Source organism: Leiobunum rupestre, chromosome 11 (genome assembly GCF_980474605.1).
Source record: "Leiobunum rupestre chromosome 11, qqLeiRupe1.1.hap1, whole genome shotgun sequence".
Taxonomy (NCBI): Eukaryota; Metazoa; Arthropoda; class Arachnida; order Opiliones; family Sclerosomatidae; genus Leiobunum; species Leiobunum rupestre.
Window position 1 is genome coordinate 45,259,172 of NC_143394.1, and position 19,748 is coordinate 45,278,919.

Consider the following 19,748-nt stretch of genomic DNA (forward strand, 5'->3'; position numbering starts at 1 on the left):
TTATTCTTAAGCTTCAACTATTTTTATTTTTAAGCTTCGACTATTTTAGATCTTAAAATTCGACTATTTTAGATCTTAAAATTCGACTATTTTTGTTCAAAGCTTCGACTATTTTTGTTCAAAGCTTCGACTATTTTTATTCTTAAGCTTCAACTATTTTTGTTCATAAGCTTCGACTATTTTAGTTCTTAAACTTCTTCTATTTTTGTCCTTAAGCTTCGACTATTTTTGTTCTTAAGCTTCGACTCTTTTTATTCTTAAGCTTCAACTATTTTTATTTTTAAGCTTCGACTATTTTAGATCTAAAACTTCGACTATTTTTGTTCTTAAGCTTGGACTATTTTTGTTCTTAAGCTTCGACTATTTTTGTTCTTAAGCTTGAACTATTTTTGTTCTTAAGCTTCGACTATTTTTGTTCTTAAGCTTGGACTATTTTTGTTCTTAAGCTTCGACTATTTTTATTCTTAAGCTTCAACTATTTTCGTTCATAAGCTTCGACTATTTTAGTTCTTAAACTTCTTCTATTTTTGTCCTTAAGCTTCGACTATTTTTGTTCTTAAGCTTCGACTCTTTTTATTCTTAAGCTTCAACTATTTTTATTTTTAAGCTTCGACTATTTTAGATCTTAAACTTCGACTATTTTTGTTCTTAAGCTTGGACTATTTTTGTTCTTAAGCTTCGACTATTTTTGTTCTTAAGCTTGAACTATTTTTGTTCTTAAGCTTCGACTATTTTTGTTCTTAAGCTTCGACTATTTTTGTTCTTAAGCTTCGACTCTTTTTATTCTTAAGCTTCAACTATTTTTATTTTTAAGCTTCGACTATTTTAGATCTTAAACTTCGACTATTTTTGTTCTTAAGCTTGGACTATTTTTGTTCTTAAGCTTCGACTATTTTTGTTCTTAAGCTTGAACTATTTTTGTTCTTAAGCTTTGACTATTTTTGTTCTTAAGCTTCGACTATTTTTGTTCTTAAGCTTCGACTATTTTTGTTCTTAAGCTTCAACTATTTTTGTTCTTAAGCTTCAACTATTTTTGTTCTTAAGCTTCGACTATTTTAGTTCTTAAACTTCTTCTATTTTTGTCCTTAAGCTTCGACTATTATGGTTCTTAAGCTTCGACTATTTTTTTAAGCTAAGACTATTTTTGTTCTTAAGCTTCGACTATTTTTGTTCTTAAGCTTCGACTATTTTTGTTCTTAAGCTTAGACTATTTTTGTTCTTTACTATTTTGCCTTAAAATTAAATCGTACCCACTATTTCTATCCGTTTGATAATTCGACTAATAAATCTCTTAAAATCCTTCGAATTAAACCACATTTTTTTGCTTCAAACTCGCGTAAGACTCCATAAATTTAACCTGATGAATTATTTTTCCATTACTTAGAGAAAAACCATAACAAATTATGTTTCGTTAGAAATTCCTTTGTTTACTTCGAGATCTAGAAAGAGAGAGAATTGGTTTAACGATGACTCTAATTCTTGTAAATAATAAATTATTATCACGTCGGCGTAAACAAAAAGGGCGCGTTTGTTCGTAATTTCTAACGCGGCAGTTGTTGATGCTGTTTTTTATTTTTCTGGTTAAATATTTCCTCGGAAAACACGCGTTTTTCGGCCCATTTCGATCGAATAAAACACAATCACGTCGCTAATGGTGTTTCGCGGCCGAGACAGGATAATTTACCCTTTTGTTTTTATTTACACGTTTTGAAAAATAAATTAGATTGCACCCTTAGAATTTTGAGGAATTTAGGTTCATCTAATTTCACGCTTTTGCACGAATAAATTCGTTATTATTCGTTTTTCGAGGCACGATTTTTGGACGAAACTTCGTACAACTTCCCAATAGATAATTTCGGATAATTTAAAAACCTTGGATAGTTTACAGTTTGCGAATAATAAATATTTTGTATTTACCCAAACTCTTTCTAATTCTCGATTATTTATCTATCTAAATAAGAGATTATAAGTATCGATATTATTAAGTATTTTGCCATAAATATGCATGACTATATTTACGACTTAATTTGGTGACCTCCGATATAAATGCAAATTTGGAGCGTGTTCTGAGAGGGAGACCCCGCAACTTATCAAAACTTTCGCGTATTCAATTAGGAGATCGTTTTCGATTTCTATAAACGAACATGTTCCGGATAAATATTCGATTTGTATTCGTATAAAAAAAACCTTTTGTAGGGGGCGATCGCGACGTACCGTACCGATAATTGACGCGAGGTGGTATCGAAGGTATACGTCGTCAGAGACTCATTACGGTCATATTGGAAACTGTTCCTGTAATTTTCGTATCGCGGCGGGAGGGCTGGATAAGTGACATCTTTTCGACGCTGTCCTCGGTGACAATATAAACGGGGCGACGCGCGGGCGCAGTTTCAGCGAAAGGGTGGAGGGGTGGAGGACAAATGTCGGTTTCGCGTGACGGAGGACAGTCTTGATGACCTTTCATTAGACGGGGGCGGGCGGGCGCCTAAAGTATGTGTGATTACGGAAACCCGAACGTGGAAAATGGAACGCGCCCGTGGCCCAACCCTCCCGTTCCGCTTTTTAACCCATTAAGCGAATGAAACGTCCAGGTTTTTGGGTTTGGATCTCCGTTCGAAGCTTCGTTCGTGGGTAATGACGACTAATGGAAGTTTTACCAGGGACCAGAGTTGTGGTCTACGATTTATACAAATGGCGCTTACCATAACGCGCAAAAATTCTAATTACTTTGGGCTAATTTGAGTGATGTATACGGAAATTAGTAGAATTTATTTTCAATCCGCGGATTGAGTCGGTATAAAGAGTGTCCTTCTAGTTTATATTTTTTTCGCTTGGAGTAATTGATTAAATTTTACTTACACACGTTTCGTTCGATTCTCAATGGATGGAATGGGGCAATAGGCCTCTTCGATGGCGATGGGCGCCGGGAGTATCATTTTTAAAGCGGACCCCAACCGTCTCCCTCGTTTTTAGAAAACAATTTTTGCTGAGTGTTGAAAACTCGTCGTCTAAGGTTTTGTCAGGGTGTCGAGGTTATAACGCGTTAGTCGTTTGCAGCCTTCATCCCCGGAGACTGCGGACAGACTCATAATACCCTCGAACAGCCATACATCCCATTCCAGGCGTAAACGTGCGTCCGACGAAAATCGTTCAATTTGTAAAAGGGGGTCTCCTAGATCGGGAATTAGCACCATCAAGCTCTAGTCGCGTCTCCCCAGCTTCAAACTACGTTCTGTAGAAGAAGGGAGTATTTTAAGGGGGCTAAAGTAGATTGGAGAGGGAGGGAGAGTGTCCCTTTAATAGTCCTCCCTGAGGATTTTCTGGCATAATGCGAATCCCGTTAAAAAGAAGCGTATCAGGCTCCCGCTCGCTTTTCGATTCGCGCTCTCTCTCTCTCCGTGCGCGGGTCGCACGTGCCTCTTGCCTAGAAATGCCACGAACAAGAAGCGGATGATGCTGATGAGCGCGCTCGCTTGCAGGCGCCGGCGACTTCAAAAAATACAATCAACTCCGGGGGACTGTCCCTACAGCGTTTCTAGATAACATCAGCCTCTCATAATGGGGTGGCGGAGTGGTTAGCACTTTCACCTCGCAGCGAGAGGAACCGGGTTCGATCCCGGCTTGTGGCACTGGGGGAAAACTCGGAACTACTCTTCTTCGTTGAGTTTGCAAGTTATCTCCCCACTGTTTTAAGCGGTTATCCCCGAGCTCTTCGGTTTACCCTTCCAAAAAAACTTGTAGAGGTTAACGGTAATAGTTAGTGTAGGGTGCTGCTGGCTCACCACCACCCTCTTACGCGTTGTAACCTGGCCACCTGAATCAATGGCTTCAAGAGTCGCACTAAGGTGGTGCCTAGGGAGAATGGTAATTTTGAGAAGGGAATTTTGAAAGACGTCAAATTTAGGCAACCAATGAGATTCTGGGCTGATTTCATTTTCAGAGCTATTGCCAATAGTGGTATACCCCCCCCCCCCCACCCAAAAATTCAGTTAAATATGATGGAACACGAACTATTTATTAATATTTAATTTTAGTTTTTCTCCCCCCCCAAATAAAATCCAGGGTGCGCCACTGTTTGCCAAATCAAAATTTAGTTAAGCACAGAGCCCCTAGGGTCTAAATATGGCCAAAGCGGAATATACTTTCTAGGACGATAATTTTCTACTCAGTTCTGATGCTAGGCGGCAGTTTCAGTGTGGAAAACGGTTTGGTAAGGAAAATATATTTGAAACAATATTACTACTTATTTTATTATCTTAGCCAAGCTGATAGCTATGTGTCGGCATGTGACGTCATACCTGAAAAGGTAAACACCCCTAGCGATAAAGTTATCGAATAATAATAATAACCGCTTCCATAAAATAACCATCGAATAGGCCTTTCTATAAAGTAGCATTGGCCTTCCTGTTTAAATGTATCGGGCGCGTCACTCGTGACGTAGAAGTAACGTTTCACTATGATAGTCAATTAGAATTCGACGAGTAGCCCTTTTTATAAAGATCTAACCTTCAAAACTGAACTGAACTCCTACGTATCTTGTGACGAAAGCGATACATCTAAACAAGTTAGGCAAGCTTAATGACTTTATAGAAAGGCTTATTCATGTTACCTCAACTGAAGCTTTTATCAAAATTCTGGCAAAAATGTCTTATGGAGGCAAAATAGTCACGTAGAATTTTATGGAAAGAAGTATTATACCTTCTAACCACTCTTCCAAATATCACTCTATTGAGAAAAAATTTCATTTGCTCTCCGTAGCTAAACCATACAATCAAGTCCCCGAAATTTAGCTCTCAATATAAATTTAACATGGTAAAATAGGCTTACTGATACACTTTTGGAACCTAGGAGCAACAAACACAACACCCCACACAAGGAGAACGCAACCCGTCAAAAGTCGTGGATTTTCTTGTGTACGTTTTTCATTGGCCAGACGCTATAGCGCCTGCTGCCGTCGGAAGGGGAAAATTAGGAAATTGTCTTCCCCCCGCCCGTAAAACGTTCAGCGTAAAGGATCGTGAGGCTCGTCCAATGAAATTCGTACACAACCACAACCCTTCGTTAGCGTGTTTAAAGGCTAGCTGCGTTCTCCTTGTGTTTGTTGCTCCTAGATGGAACAGTATTATGGACTTTTGATATAGCAATCACCATCGAATAAGAGGAGAGCTACGAGGAAATGTATCCTTTGAATATGTGTTCTCCTACCCCGGATTATTGGTCTATATATAACCGCTTGGGAGTGGAATATTTTGGAGCTGTTGCGTTATTGAAATTTTCATCAACCTGGAATTTTATTATTCTATCATCATCCAACATTGACGTTTGACCTTTAGGATTCAACTAACGAATAACATATTGATGCTCCTAAGAACCTTAAACCAAAACAATGGTTTTACACTTTTCACAATGTCCACGCCCGGAACATAAAAATCAAATAATAATCAGCTAGGCTAATACCCAAGGCACCACCTTTGGCCTAAATCATCAAGCAACTTTTGAAGCCTTTAATTCAGGTGGCCGGGTTACGATGCGTAGGAGGGTGGTGGCAAGCCCTGCATGCCACGCGAGCCAACAGCTCCCTACACTAACTATCACCGTTAACCTCAACAAGTTTTTTTTATGGAAGGAGAAACCGAAGAGCTCGGGGGAAAACCCCTTAAACCTGTGGGGAGAGAACTTGCAAACTCAACGCGGAAGGAGTTGTTCCGAGTTTTCACCCAGTGCCACAAGCTGGGATCGAACCCAGCTCCACTTGCTGTGAAAGTGCTAACCACTCCGCCACCCCACTCGAATTTCGAAAGCGTGCTAATAAATTTATTATTATTATTATTAAATCCGCAAAACTAGGATATCATATCCTAGTTTTGCAACATCCAGATGGCGCTGCAACGAGACATGTTAAATCTGCGCTTCAAAACACGTCTACACGAGGAACGTGTATAGAAGAGTAGACGAAGTTTTATTGCTGCCATCTAAGAGCAACAAACACAAGGAGAACGCAGCTAGCCTTTAAACACGCTAACGCAGTGTTGTGTACAAATTTCATTGGACGAGCCTTTACGCTGAACCATTTACGGGCGGCGGGGGGAAATTTTCCCCTTCCGACGGCAGCAGGTGCTAAATGAAAACTGTACATTAGGAAATGCACGACTTTTGTAGAGTTGCGTTCTCCTTGTGTATCGTGCTGTGTTTGTTGCTCCTAGCTGGAAGACTATTTCTTCTATTCGTTCGCCGTACGCATTTTCTACCTGTCTAATGTTACTCTTCAAGGTTCTTAGGGACCAATGCTTCCACTTAGAGGGTATTTTACCCTTTTTCGCGTAATTTTGACCTCGAGAGGGATTTTTTTTTTGAGATTCAGGGTAATGGGTAAAATAAGGGTATTTTGAACATTTCATGGGAAATTTCAGGGTATCTAAAATTTTTTTAAATAATCTACCATGAAATATAATTTCCCTCTTTGACAAAGTGTAACTAAGTTGGCCGTAAGTGGAAAACTGGGTTTGCTTATGTCGAGACCTTTTCAGGTTCTTTCTCTGTTGTCAGCTTTGCAGATTGGAGCAGACTAAAATATTGTTTTCGTCCCTTAGTAAGCGAATTGCATACGTACCATTAATATTCGTGGCTTTTTCTTTGTAAAAATTAAAGAAAAAACTGTGATAATTAAACTACATTTTTAAAATCGTGGTTTTTTATGGGAATTTTCGGGGTATTTTCAAATTTAAAATGGGTAACAGTGGGTATTTTATTGTTCAATTCTTGTGGGAATTTTAAGGGTATTTTTGAAATTTGGAATGGGTAAAAGTGGGTAATTTTCAGCTTATGTCTGGGTAAAATGATCTTTTGGAAGTGGAAGCACTGTTAGGGACCTAAATACGTTCTTGAGCATACTTTTACGTGTTTTGATGAGGCCTGTTCTAGGGAAGGTTTTCTAGTAGTTCTTGTAAATTGTGCATACGCTATAAACGGTGACCTAGAATGCATTCATTGAGACGACCCTCGGGCATCCTGGATTACTCTTCTCCCGTCACGAGAACCGCGGGGGGCATGGAAAAATGTGATCAGCGTGTGTTTCAATGGGCCGATAGACGTAGGTTTTATAAAACAAATTAAGATAAACTCTGGGTTGTCGGAGTGGTTAGCCCTTTCACGTGGCAGCAAGAGGAGCTTGTGACACTGGGTAAAAACTTGGAACAACTTCTTCCGCGTCGAGTTCTTTGGTTTCCCCTTTTCATACTAATAAGTGTACGTAGTTGTTCGCTCACGTGGCTTGCCATGACCATCCTAAGCATTGTAACCCGGTCACCTTAAATTAAAGCATTAAAAGTGCCTTGAGAGAACTTGAAAAACCCTAAAGGGAATTTATTCAATGGGCAACCGTTTTGCCATGGCAACCAAAAATGTTTTGACAACACAAAATGGAAATTTTCCCATTGAAAATAACATGGGAATCTGACCAATTTTAAGGGTACCCCCTGTAAAAATTTTAATCAATTTCGAACTTTTTCATTATTTTTTTATTTATATTTTCTATTTTTAGCATTTTCAAAATTTTAAATTAATCAGATTCCCATGTTATTTTCAATAGGGAAATTTCTATTTTGTGTTGTCAAAAAAAAATTGGTTACCATGGCAGAACGGTTGCCTATGGAGACATTTCTATTTGGGGTTTTTCAAGTAACACGAAGGTCTACCAATCTCTAGTTTGAATCAAATCAGTGCGTTACACTTCGGGTCGTCTCCTTGTAAGTCGTAGCGAATGCAATGAACGGCCCCTGGTAGTTAGCGGCACCCGGATCCCGGAGCAGTTTGTAAAAAAGCAAAGGAGCAAAGCTGCTTGGAGAGAGAGAGCGGGCGAAAGAAAGGGAAACGTTAATGGGGTGCTGCTGGTGGTTGGCTATCGGCAGTTTGCCGAGGAGTTTTTGTCACTCGTTACGGCAGTTTTGATCGGCGACTCAAAGCCGTCATTAACGAGCTACCACCCTCCCACCGCGATCCACCTTTCACGCGACACGAAAGAAAATACGCCGACTTCCTCGACAATGTCCCCTTTATTGGACGCTTTCTCCGTTTGACCAGCGGATAACGATTTGGCTTGACCACCCGCCAGGCTTTTGCGCTTTTTGACCCGTGTTCTACTTTCTTTTAAAAAAATCCTCAAGAAAATACTTTTTCTCGTATACTTCTGGATTATTTTCTTTCCGGATCTTTTCTTCTTAAATGGGGGGAGGAGGGTTGGAGTGAAAAATTTCGAACTCGTTTTCTCTCTCTCTCTCCGCTGGCCGATTTATCTTTCATTAGTGCGACGAGTCTCCTCCATTAGTGCGATTGCCAATGAAGAAACCTTTTACGGGTAATTGATAAGCCAGCCAGCGTGGCAGGGTTTGTCAAATTAAGATTAAATTTACAGAAAGCTGTAACGAGGACGTTGTAGAGGGTTAAATAATGCAGCGCTATTCTGGATTTATCTCCACATTGGCATTTGATTAATTGGCGGTAATTGACTCTTTGAAGGACTATTTTTCATCTACTAGCCCCTGTAGAAGTGTTCGACCCGCGGTACTTCGGTGGTCAGGGAGAAGTATATTTACAAGGTTTGTTAGCGCCTGTAGAAGTGTTTTCCGTTCGCTACAACAACGTGGATTAAAATAGATAGGTTAGACCAGCGGTTCTCAAAAGTTGTTCCGCGGAATGCGTGGATGGGTCACAGGGATTCCGAAAATTCACAGCGCGGCCATCTTGGTTGGTGTGAAGAGTCTTTTAAGATAAGTAAAAAAAATGAGTTGGGATACTACCAGAATTAGGTGGATCATTAAGGGTTCTATAGCAAAAAAATGGGAACCGCTGGGTTAGACCACCCTTTGATAACGCGTAGGGAAAATTGGTAGGCGTGTAGACGTAACTTTAAGTAAGTGTCATTTTTAATAGCACGACGACGTCACTCGTGATGGGAGGAGTCGAAATATGAAATAACAGTTTCGATGACCACTACAAAAGAAATACAACGCCGCTAGTTAACCGTTTTATAAAAACCTGTATACGAACTCTAGGATAGACACTGACAGCGAGGAGCAACAAACACAAGGAGAACGCAGCTAGGAGCAACAAACACAAAGAGTACGCAGCTAGGAGCAACAAACACAAGGAGTACGCAGCTAGGAGCAACAAACACAAGGAAAACGCAGCTAGGAGCAACAAACACAAGGAGTACGCAGCTAGGAGCAACAAACACAAGGAGTACGCAGCTAGGAGCAACAAACACAAGGAGAACGCAGCTAGGAGCAAAAAACATAAGGAGAACGCAGCTAGGAGCAACAAACACAAGGAGTACGCAGCTAGGAGCAACAAACACAAGGAGTACGCAGCTAGGAGCAACTAACACAAGGAGTACGCAGCTAGGAGCAACAAACATAAGGAGAACGCAGCTAGCCTTTAAACACGCTAACGCAGTGTTGTGTACAAATTCCATTGGACGAGCCTTTACGCTGAACGATTTACGGAAAGGGGGAAGACAATTTCCGAATTTTCCCCTTCCAACGGCAGCAGGAGCTAAAGCGTCTAACCAATGAAATCTGTACGCAAGAAAATGCACGACTTTTGACGTGTTGCGATCTCCTTGTGTGGGATGCTGTGTTTGTTGCTTCTAGCCATAACTAACATAATAATATAAGTGTGACACTGAACGACAGCCTTGTTTACATTGTTCATTTAACTGGCGTAGATACCGTAAAAAAAATCAACTTCGTTTACATTGTTCATTTGACAAAGTGAATAAATTAAAAATATCTTATTGTCATAGGACCGAAAAATGTCGTATTGAAATTACAAATCATGTCTTTAGTTATTTGGAATGAGCGCGCGTAAGATGATATTTATGCGCGGGTGTGGCGACGAATTTCAAACAGAGATCTCAGCCATGGCGCGTATGTTAACGAAGGTAATATTTTCTGTATTTTAAAAATATGGCGACAACAGACGGGTAGGTAGCAGCTTGTCACTCTGCGTGGGCCCGAAATTCGTTTGGAGTAAGCCGCTCGACCTTCTCAATGAATACTTAAACCTTTTTATGTCTATGCTTTCGTCTTGACTCTTTCCGTTCAAGTTCGCGGAAGTTGTAAAGTAGCGTATAATATTAGACCACGTGAATTTCTATACCTTTCATTGATTTTTCTGAATTTTTACAGAACGTGTTCTAAGGAAATATAAGAAAATATTATTGGGAAGATAGTACACTTTTAGTCTAACTAAAATCGCCGTACACGGGGAAAATATCAAGGCAAGATAGGGAAGCTTCTTATTTTAGCGAGGGGTTAGATAGAAAAAATTTCTACACGTTTCAGAGTTTATACGTTTCTATTGTATTTCTGTATTTTATAATTTTTCGATGGTATCTCTGATTTTTTCAAATACGTTTTAATTTTTCCGATATTACTTCCAATGTTTAAATTTTTTTGATATTATTTCCAATACGGTTCTATTTCCCATGTTTCTAACATTTCTAAAACATTTCCCTAGGTTTCTAACATTTCGAAAATATTTCCTTAGGTTTCTAACATTTCGAAAATATTTCCTTAGGTTTTTAACATTTCGAAAATATTTCCTCAGGTTTCTAACATTTCGAAAATATTTCCTTATATTTGCAATATTTCTAAAAAAAAACGATGTTTCCATATTTCTTAAATATTTCCCATGTTTCCCACAATTCTCATATGTTTTCAATGTTTCCAATATTTCTCAAAAATTACTCATGTTTCCAACATTTCTAAAACATTTACCAGGTTTCCAATTTGTCTCGAATATTTCCCATGTTTCCAATATGTCTAGAATATTTACCATGTTTTCCAATATGTCTAGAATATTTCCCATGTTTTCAATATGTCTGGAATATTTCCCATGTTTCCAATATTTCTAGAATATTTCCCATGGTTCCAATATGTCTAGAGTTGTTAATTTTAATTAAAATATTAAACACTTTTTAAGGGTTTTTAATGTTTTTATCTTTTTATCGATATTATCGATATAAAATGTCTAATATCAGTAAACATACTACAAAACATTAATAGTGTTACATTGTTAATTAGTTTAAACTAGTCTAGAAGTTTAGTTTTACTTTTAGATTTGAAAAAATTAGGCGAAAACGGCCCTTTATTTAAATTTTAAGGAAAAATGGCCTCGGTAATTACGAGCGGAAAATTTTACGACTTACAACACTAATGTTTTTCTTAAAAGGGTTTTAATTCGGAGCAAGTTTCATTTGTTTTACATTTTTTCTCAATTGCGAAAGATTTCGTATCCAATTTGCTTTTCAAACCCCGTTTTTTTCTTGTGTTTCTCTAGGTTTAATTCCGCATTTTCTTCCGTGTCTTTGCATCGTCTCTCGATCTTCTTATCTCGGATGAGATAAGGATGGGGATGCGGCGATTTTCTCCGCATTTTAATCTTGGCCGCGCGAATTGACACACCGCCACCATTCCCAGCGCCAGGCCTCTGCCACCGACACTTTTTCTTCTACCAAAAGACACCGGAAGGTTCGCCGAAAAGCGAGAGAGGAGATTGTCGGGGAATCCGCTCTCACTCCTTTAAATTAAAAATTTTCTTAGACCTCCATTCTTTCCTTATCTTTCCGGACGCGCAAATTCTTCATCCCCGGCGCAAAAATCCGCGACTCTCTCGACGATAACGAAGCGCGTATTTCACTCCGATCCCGCCTACGACCCTGCCTGACATTTAAAAGTGACTATCTGGCTCAAAAAAAAACCCGTTTTATTTTTCAAACTTGATAGGAGAAGGCCAAGCCAACTATTAAGAAGTTTGTCCTAGCGACACTTACGACGCCAAAGAGCGCGAGACTGGTATTTCGTTTTACAGTTTCTAAAAAATGCTGGATTTCTCGCGGCAAAGCGTCGACATTCGCGGTATATACATATCCGGTAGCCTTTTCAAATCTTGGCGGGGGTTCTGCACCGCGCGCGCGACGTACGCGTTAAATAAGCGAGATTTTCGCGGAAGTGACGCGTCGAGAAATGTTATCCGTTTTTAGATCGCGAGAATCAACGGCGTTATCTATAGCACCCTTCCAGCGTCTACTTTTACAAGCGACGAATGTACGAGCCAGTGTGAAATTTAGCTAATCACGGGTCGTTCTTGTAATTCCTGACGTCGTGTATATATATATCTTGTCGCGGATGACTTGCCGGAACACAACAACGTCCATAGATCCGCGAGTTTCCGCCGGTCTATTAGGCAAAGCTATGGGAGATTCGGCTCCCCTCCAAACCGTGTCCCGCCAAAATATATATTTGCCGGCCCGATTCCAGGGTGCCGGGTTTCGACAGTATACGCCTGTTTTTTTCCGTCCCAAATTGCTCGCTTACGTATCAATTTGTTCCAAAACGAAGGTTATCCTCCTTATTCCCGCGCTGAACCGAAAACGACACTCAATATTCGAGCGCTAACAGGGAGGCGCCTTGTTCCTGCCCAGGAAACTGTTTACTTCCCAGCTATTAGCTGCCTATGCGAGAGGAATTTTTGCCGAAAACGACAAAGTTTTCGATCGCCCATCTTGCTTACTGAGAAGAAAAAGGTCGTTTCAAATTTAGTTCGTACGACTTTTTTTTAGCTTGTCCGACTCTAATAAACAATCAGAGTGCCCTATATTGTCCGACTCGTTAAAAATCAATATTTTTGGTCCAAGTTTTTATTATATGCATAATTGTTAAGATATTATCACGAAACATTATACAGATTTAAAGTGTTGGTTGCGCGAAATTTGAGCTATGGATAATTAATGATTTATTAGAAAGATCAAACATTTTATAGCAAGTAGAAAATATGTCATCAAAATCGGTTAAACGGTCTTTGAATTATTATAAAAAGAAGATACGCATAATTGTGAAGCTATTCTTACCAAAAATTATACAGATTTAAAGTGTTGGTTGCACGAAATTTGAGCTATGGATAATTAGTGATTTATTAGAAAGATCAAACATTTTATAGCAAGTAGAAAAAAGGTCATCAAAATCGGTTAAACGGTCTTTGAATTATTATAAAAAGAAGATACGCATAATTGTGAAGCTATTCTTACCAAAAATTATACAGATTTAAAGTGTTGGTTGCACGAAATTTGAGCTGTGGATAATTAGTGATTTATTAGAAAGATCAAACATTTTATAGCAAGTAGAAAAAAGGTCATCAAAATCGGTTAAACGGTCTTTGAATTATTATAAAAAGAAGATACGCATAATTGTGAAGCTATTCTTACCAAAAATTATACAGATTTAAAGTGTTGGTTGCACGAAATTTGAGCTGTGGATAATTAGTGATTTATTAGAAAGATCAAACATTTTATAGCAAGTAGAAAAAAGGTCATCAAAATCGGTTAAACGGTCTTTGAATTATTATAAAAAGAAGATACGCATAATTGTGAAGCTATTCTTACCAAAAATTATACAGATTTAAAGTGTTGGTTGCACGAAATTTGAGCTGTGGATAATTAGTGATTTATTAGAAAGATCAAACATTTTATAGCAAGTAGAAAAAAGGTCATCAAAATCGGTTAAACGGTCTTTGAATTATTATAAAAAGAAGATACGCATAATTGTGAAGCTATTCTTACCAAAAATTATACAGATTTAAAGTGTTGGTTGCACGAAATTTGAGCTGTGGATAATTAGTGATTTATTAGAAAGATCAAACATTTTATAGCAAGTAGAAAAAAGGTCATCAAAATCGGTTAAACGGCCTTTGAATTATTATAAAAAGAAGTCAAAATGGTGGAAGTCGAGTTTTTCGGCGAATTTCCAGATTTCTAAAATTATTTTCGGCACTCGTGACGTCAGAAAATGCGAAGCGTATCATTGGCTAATTGTCTGAAATAAATTTTTTACATCTGGGATTAAAATCAGGTTGATTTAACAACCAGGGAAAAATCCTACGCGGCAGTAATTGAAATAGGCAGGGCTACGTAGTAGAAAAATGATATGATACCTTGCGCATAAAAACGTCGTGAGTAAGAAATATATTTTTTATTTCGATAATAAGCCTAAAATTATGATTAAAAATCTCGGGTTTGAAAACTTCTCCAAGTAAACAGAATCCCTCCAATACAGTTCCTTCTACTTTAGGAACAAAACTACGAGGAGAAAAATTCGCCAAAATTTCTGGATTTTGGGGAGCGAAAAAGGTCTGTTTCGGACCCAAAATAAATAAACTTAGGCTTAGAAATTTGTTTCGACGATGACATTTTTGGAAAGAAAACTTCCAGGGCTTCAAAACAAGCCCACTTTCATTCGATTTTATTACTATCAACTTTTCGTGCAACCAAAACATTTTTCTAAGACTAGTTTATTAATAAACAAATTTGTGTATGCTAAGGCGTTAAAACTTTATATTTTTAGCGATTGAAAATTGCCTTAGCTAATCTTTCATTTTGTTTTAGATGGTCCTATCTGTTAAATCTATATAGGTTTTCTACAAGATCTTAGAATACACATAATAGTTGTTTATTAATAAGCTATTCTCATGAAAAATTACACAACACCTTTGATTTTTCTAAAACTAGTTTATTAACAGACAAATTTCTGTAAAACATAATAAAATTACTTCGTCTAATTTTTGATTTGGTTTGCAAAATTGCTTTTTGTTATAAATATTCTTACGTAATAAAAATTGTTTTAGTATTTTGCTTGAAATAGATCTATCCTACTATAATGTCATGGCCAATCAAATTTCGCGCGCCATCTGTCTAAACTCGATCGACCCATTAAAAATAATTTTCACGTTCGTTTTGGTTTCCCGAGTAAAATCTTTGTTTACATTTATGTATTTCGCGTATTTCTAAGAAGCCATTTTTTGTATCGTATACTTTAAAGACATTACGAAAATAAACTGTTACATAATTTAAAAAATATAGGTCGAAAGAGCAGATAGACGTTTCTTATTTCAGTAAAAAAAGCAACGGTTAATTACAGCATTAAACAAACATTATGAATAGGTCTTGATAAGCGTGCAATTGCGGAGACTTGCTTCACTGAGAAGGAGAAAAAAAGGAGATGTTGAATCCACACGAGTTACGTAGGCCTATACTCAGTCGCGATCTTATCTTGGATATTATTCTACTACATTTTGGGCAAATATACCCACGCGTCTTTTCGGAATTGACAATTTGATTAGTTGAAGTTTGTATTTAGTATATATCCGCTCGTTTTATTTTAATTGGGGTAAAAAAAGTCCCCCGAGAATTATTTAAAAAACTAATTCTTTATTCGCATCTTTCCTTTTCTAAGGTTGTAACTGAGTATAGTATTAGCAGTTTTCTCAACAGGATTTTCGTATCGCGTCGAGCGTTTCGTTTTTAGCAGTCGCTGCTGCGGGGAAGAGATATTTTCCTGGCTGCACAGAGAGAGAGAGAGAGAGAGAGAGAGAGAGAGAGAGAGAGAGAGAGAGAGAGAGAGAGAGAGAGAGAGAGAGAGAGAGAGAGAGAGAGAGAGAGAGAGAGAGAGAGAGAGAGAGAGAGAGAGAAAGAGAGAGAGAGAGAAAGAGAGAGAGAGAGAGAGAAAGAGAGAGGAAAAAAGGAACCCAGAATGAGAGAAGAGATTTTTTCTTCCCGAGAATCCCATTTGCTCTCGTCCGGAGAAACAAAGAGAGGCATTCAGCATGATAGATTGAGCGCAGAGACGCGGGCGACAGCCAGTCTTTGAGCTTCTTTCCACGGATCCGCGCTAGCCGCGAACTTACCAACTTGTTTCTCGTGGCCCCGTACTCCGAGATCGAGGCGGTACGGCTTTCGAGTTACGCAGACCGCACTCGTTCCCCGCCTCTTCGTCAATGATCGAGGGACTCTCGTCCGAAGTATAGGAAGTGGGAGCCGAGAGAGAGCGCGCGTTCTAGGCCGGTGCACACGAGGCCAAGATCGGACCCTGAGATAACAGCGCCAATTAAGACGAACAAGAAATAGCGAGCGACCGTTCGCATTATATTTTAGTGACGCGGACGGCATCCCACACTCTTTGCTCTTCCGCTTTTTCTGGGAATGAGTGCTGCAGTGAGTGCAGAAAGGGAAGGGATATCAACGTAGCTTGATTGATGAAGGGCCCAGTATCATAATCGTCCGAGAAGTATGCCCTAACAGACGGCAACGGGCAATCCGATATATCCACTATAACACGCCAGAAGGAATCGACCCCTCGCAAAGGTTCACCCGGGCCACCTCCAAATATGCCTGCCTCCCATCACCACCCACTTCAAAATACCGCCTTTATGGGCTCTTCAGATTCTCTCCTGTGGTTCTCCGCTAGAGGATCTCGTTACTAGTAGTACGACTTTTCCAAGTGTAATTTTGCTCCGAAAATTGTTTGACGATCACAAGTACTTCGAAGAGTCGCGTTTAAGAGACAATATTTAGGAGAGTGTCATACTAAGTTAAATATGTACTAAAATCAATAGATATTAAATCTTAATTATATATTTCGGACATCAATATTAATTATTCGAATTTTCCAAACAATTTACCCTCAACACCTTTCACGTGTCGGTACTGGTAGCTTCACAATATCCCGATAGTCTTACACCATAATCAGCTATAGGCTAGGCTAATACCCGAGGCAACATCCTTAGGCCTAAGCCATCAAGCGACTTTTAAAGACATTAATTCATGTGGTCGGGTTAAAATGCGTGGAGGGTGGTGGCAAGCTCTTCAGGCCACGCTAGCCAACTGCTCCCTACTCTAACCATTTCGTACAAACCTGACCTCAAAGAAACTCCAGCCTTGCAACCAACGCGTCTCATCCAACATTACCCGCTACTGCCATTCAAGGACACCGGTAGCACCGAAGTTTGTAGATAAAACGCGTACGGGTGACCTTCGTCGGAAAACATTGCGACAAAATGGCGTCGCGAACAACGCTTTACAAATCTAAAGGGCGCTTTTTCGATCTCCGTCGTTGTACAAAGTGTGCCTCTGGTTTCAACGCGGAGATAACTCTGGTCTATCGGCGGATTCGGCGCTGGAAAGCATCGAAGCGCGACTAAGATAGGCGCCTGCCCTCGCGGTCAAAATATCTTTGACCAGGACATCGATCGATTCTGGCTCGCGGAAAGGGACTTTGGAACGAAGAAAGCACCCGGAGAAGTTCTTTTTCGGAAAATAGCGCTTTGTTTTTCGGCTAATTTCCTGTCGTGACCGCTTCGACCGTGTAAACTTATCGCCCCTGCGAAAGCGAAGATACAAACTACTCGTACCATTCGATAAAAAAGCCGTGTTCCCTGGCTTTCAAACGGAATACCCAATGGATAATTGATAGCGATGGCGAAGAATCGTTTTCGTTTCATTCTCTTTAGTTCGCATGACGACTCTTTAGTTTTCGAGATATGACGGGACCTTTGTAGGCGTTTTTCTTCGTCCTGGAAAGGGTACGGAAAAAGTCAGCTGGTTATTGATGAGCTTTTTTTCCTGTTTACGTTTCCACAAATATTAACTCGCCCGTTTACTTACCCGCCTTCCAAAAGGCGTTTTCTATATCTTAGATATATTTTACTTTCATTGTTCTTCTATTTTTTGGATGATAGAAATATAGGCTATCCTAGAAAGCTTTATCTATTAAAATTCACGCGTTCTTCGATGTATATTTTGGTTTTAATATGATGGCAAAATCGTTTAAGAATGTATGCATTTTCTCACGTCACTAAGCATTTTAATTTACGTCGGGGCATCCTACTGACGATTTGTAGAAAACGGAGATCTAGACCTTAAAAATTGAGATCTCAACCTTTAAAATGATTATCTCAACCTTTAAAATGATTATCTCGACCTGCAAAATGGCGTTCTTGACCTTCAAAATTACTATCTCCACCTTCAAATGATTATCTCGAAATTCAAAATGAATACTTCGAAATTCAAAATGAATACTTCGAAATTCAAAATGAATACTTCGAAATTCAAAATGAATACTTCGAAATTCAAAATGAATACTTCGAAATTCAAAATGAATACTTCGAAATTCAAAATGAATACTTCGAAATTCAAAATGGTGATTTCGCAATTCAAAAAAATTATCTCGAAATTGAAATGATTATCTCGAATTTCAAAATGATTATCTCGAAATTCCAAATGGTGATCTCGACCTTCAAAATGGCATTAAAATTGGGACCTCAATATTAAAATTGATTATCTCCAAAAGATATTAAAATTGTGATGTCAACATTCAAAATGATTATCGTCAAAAGATATTAAAATTTGTAAATAAAATTAACTACGTCTACTATAGAGAGATCTCGATCTTAAAAATTTCGAAATTTCAAAGTGTAAATTTGGTTACCCATGGTACACCGTGATACAGCGAATGAGGTTCGCGACGTCACTCGATACCCGATACCCTGGTCGTTGAATGTATCCTTTATGGGCCAGTTGAAATCCCCCGCTCTGTCCCAATATACCACGAAGAATGATTAATTTTCGAAGATGTCATATCCGTTGAACAGCCGTTCCTATTTACGATACGTGGCGCAGATACGAGCTGGAAGAAAGCGAACGATACATTTGGCTGCGTCGAAGGTCGTCGAAGGTCGTCGTGGCCCGTTTAGAACGCGGCGGCATTTTCTAAACAGGGCCGTTGTCTGCAAAATGGGCTCCTTTTGAACTTGGCAGCGCCGCGAAATATGGATCCCTCAAAATTGACTTCGCTACCGCCGCGTCGTAAGCCAAGCGTGAACGCGGTTTTTACAATTTAAAAATAATGTTTATTTTAAAACCATAAGCGTGCCCCGCGCTAAGATACCTCTATAAATAGTCGACTTTTTAAAACGTATCGTTACGTCGATCCGAAAATATGGTAACTCTAAAATGTTAGTTTCGATGACTTGGATTTCGTACGTTTAAATTTTTTTGAAATTGTCTTTATCCACGTTCTTTCCAAGATTTACAATATTTTAGAATTTAAATTTTCAGGTAAATTTTTGCGATATCGTAACTAACAATGTAAGTTACATACACTCTAAAGAGTTGTTTACCCCCGTACCGTAAGTAAATACATACCGGGGGTAACTAAGTTACAGCAAGAACGCATAGAAGTAACTAAGTTACAACAAGAACGCATAGAAGTAACTAAGTTACAGCAAGAACGCATAGAAGTAACTAAGTTACAGCAAGAACGCATAGAAGTAACTAAGTTACAGCAAGAACGCATAGAAGTAGCTAAGTTACAGCAAGAACGCATAGAAGTAACTAAGTTACAGCAAGAACGCATAGAAGTAACTAAGTTACAGCAAGAACGCATAGAAGTAACTAAGTTACAGCAAGAACCCATAGAAGTAACTAAGTTACAGCAAGAACGCATAGAAGTAACTAAGTTACAGCAAGAACGCATAGAAGTAACTAAGTTACAGCAAGAACGCATAGAAGTAACTAAGTTACAGCAAGAACGCATAGAAGTAACTAAGTTACAGCGAGAACCCATAGAAGTAACTAAGTTACAGCAAGAACGCATAGAAGTAACTAAGTTACAGCAAGAACGCATAGAAGTAACTAAGTTAAAGCAAGAACGCATAGAAGTAACTAAGTTACAGCAAGAACGCATAGAAGTAACTAAGTTACAGCAAGAACGCATAGAAGTAACTAAGTTACAGCAAGAACGCATAGAAGTAACTAAGTTACAGCAAGAACGCATAGAAGTAACTAAGTTAAAGCAAGAACGCATAGAAGTAACTAAGTTACAGCAAGAACGCATAGAAGTAACTAAGTTACAGCAAGAACG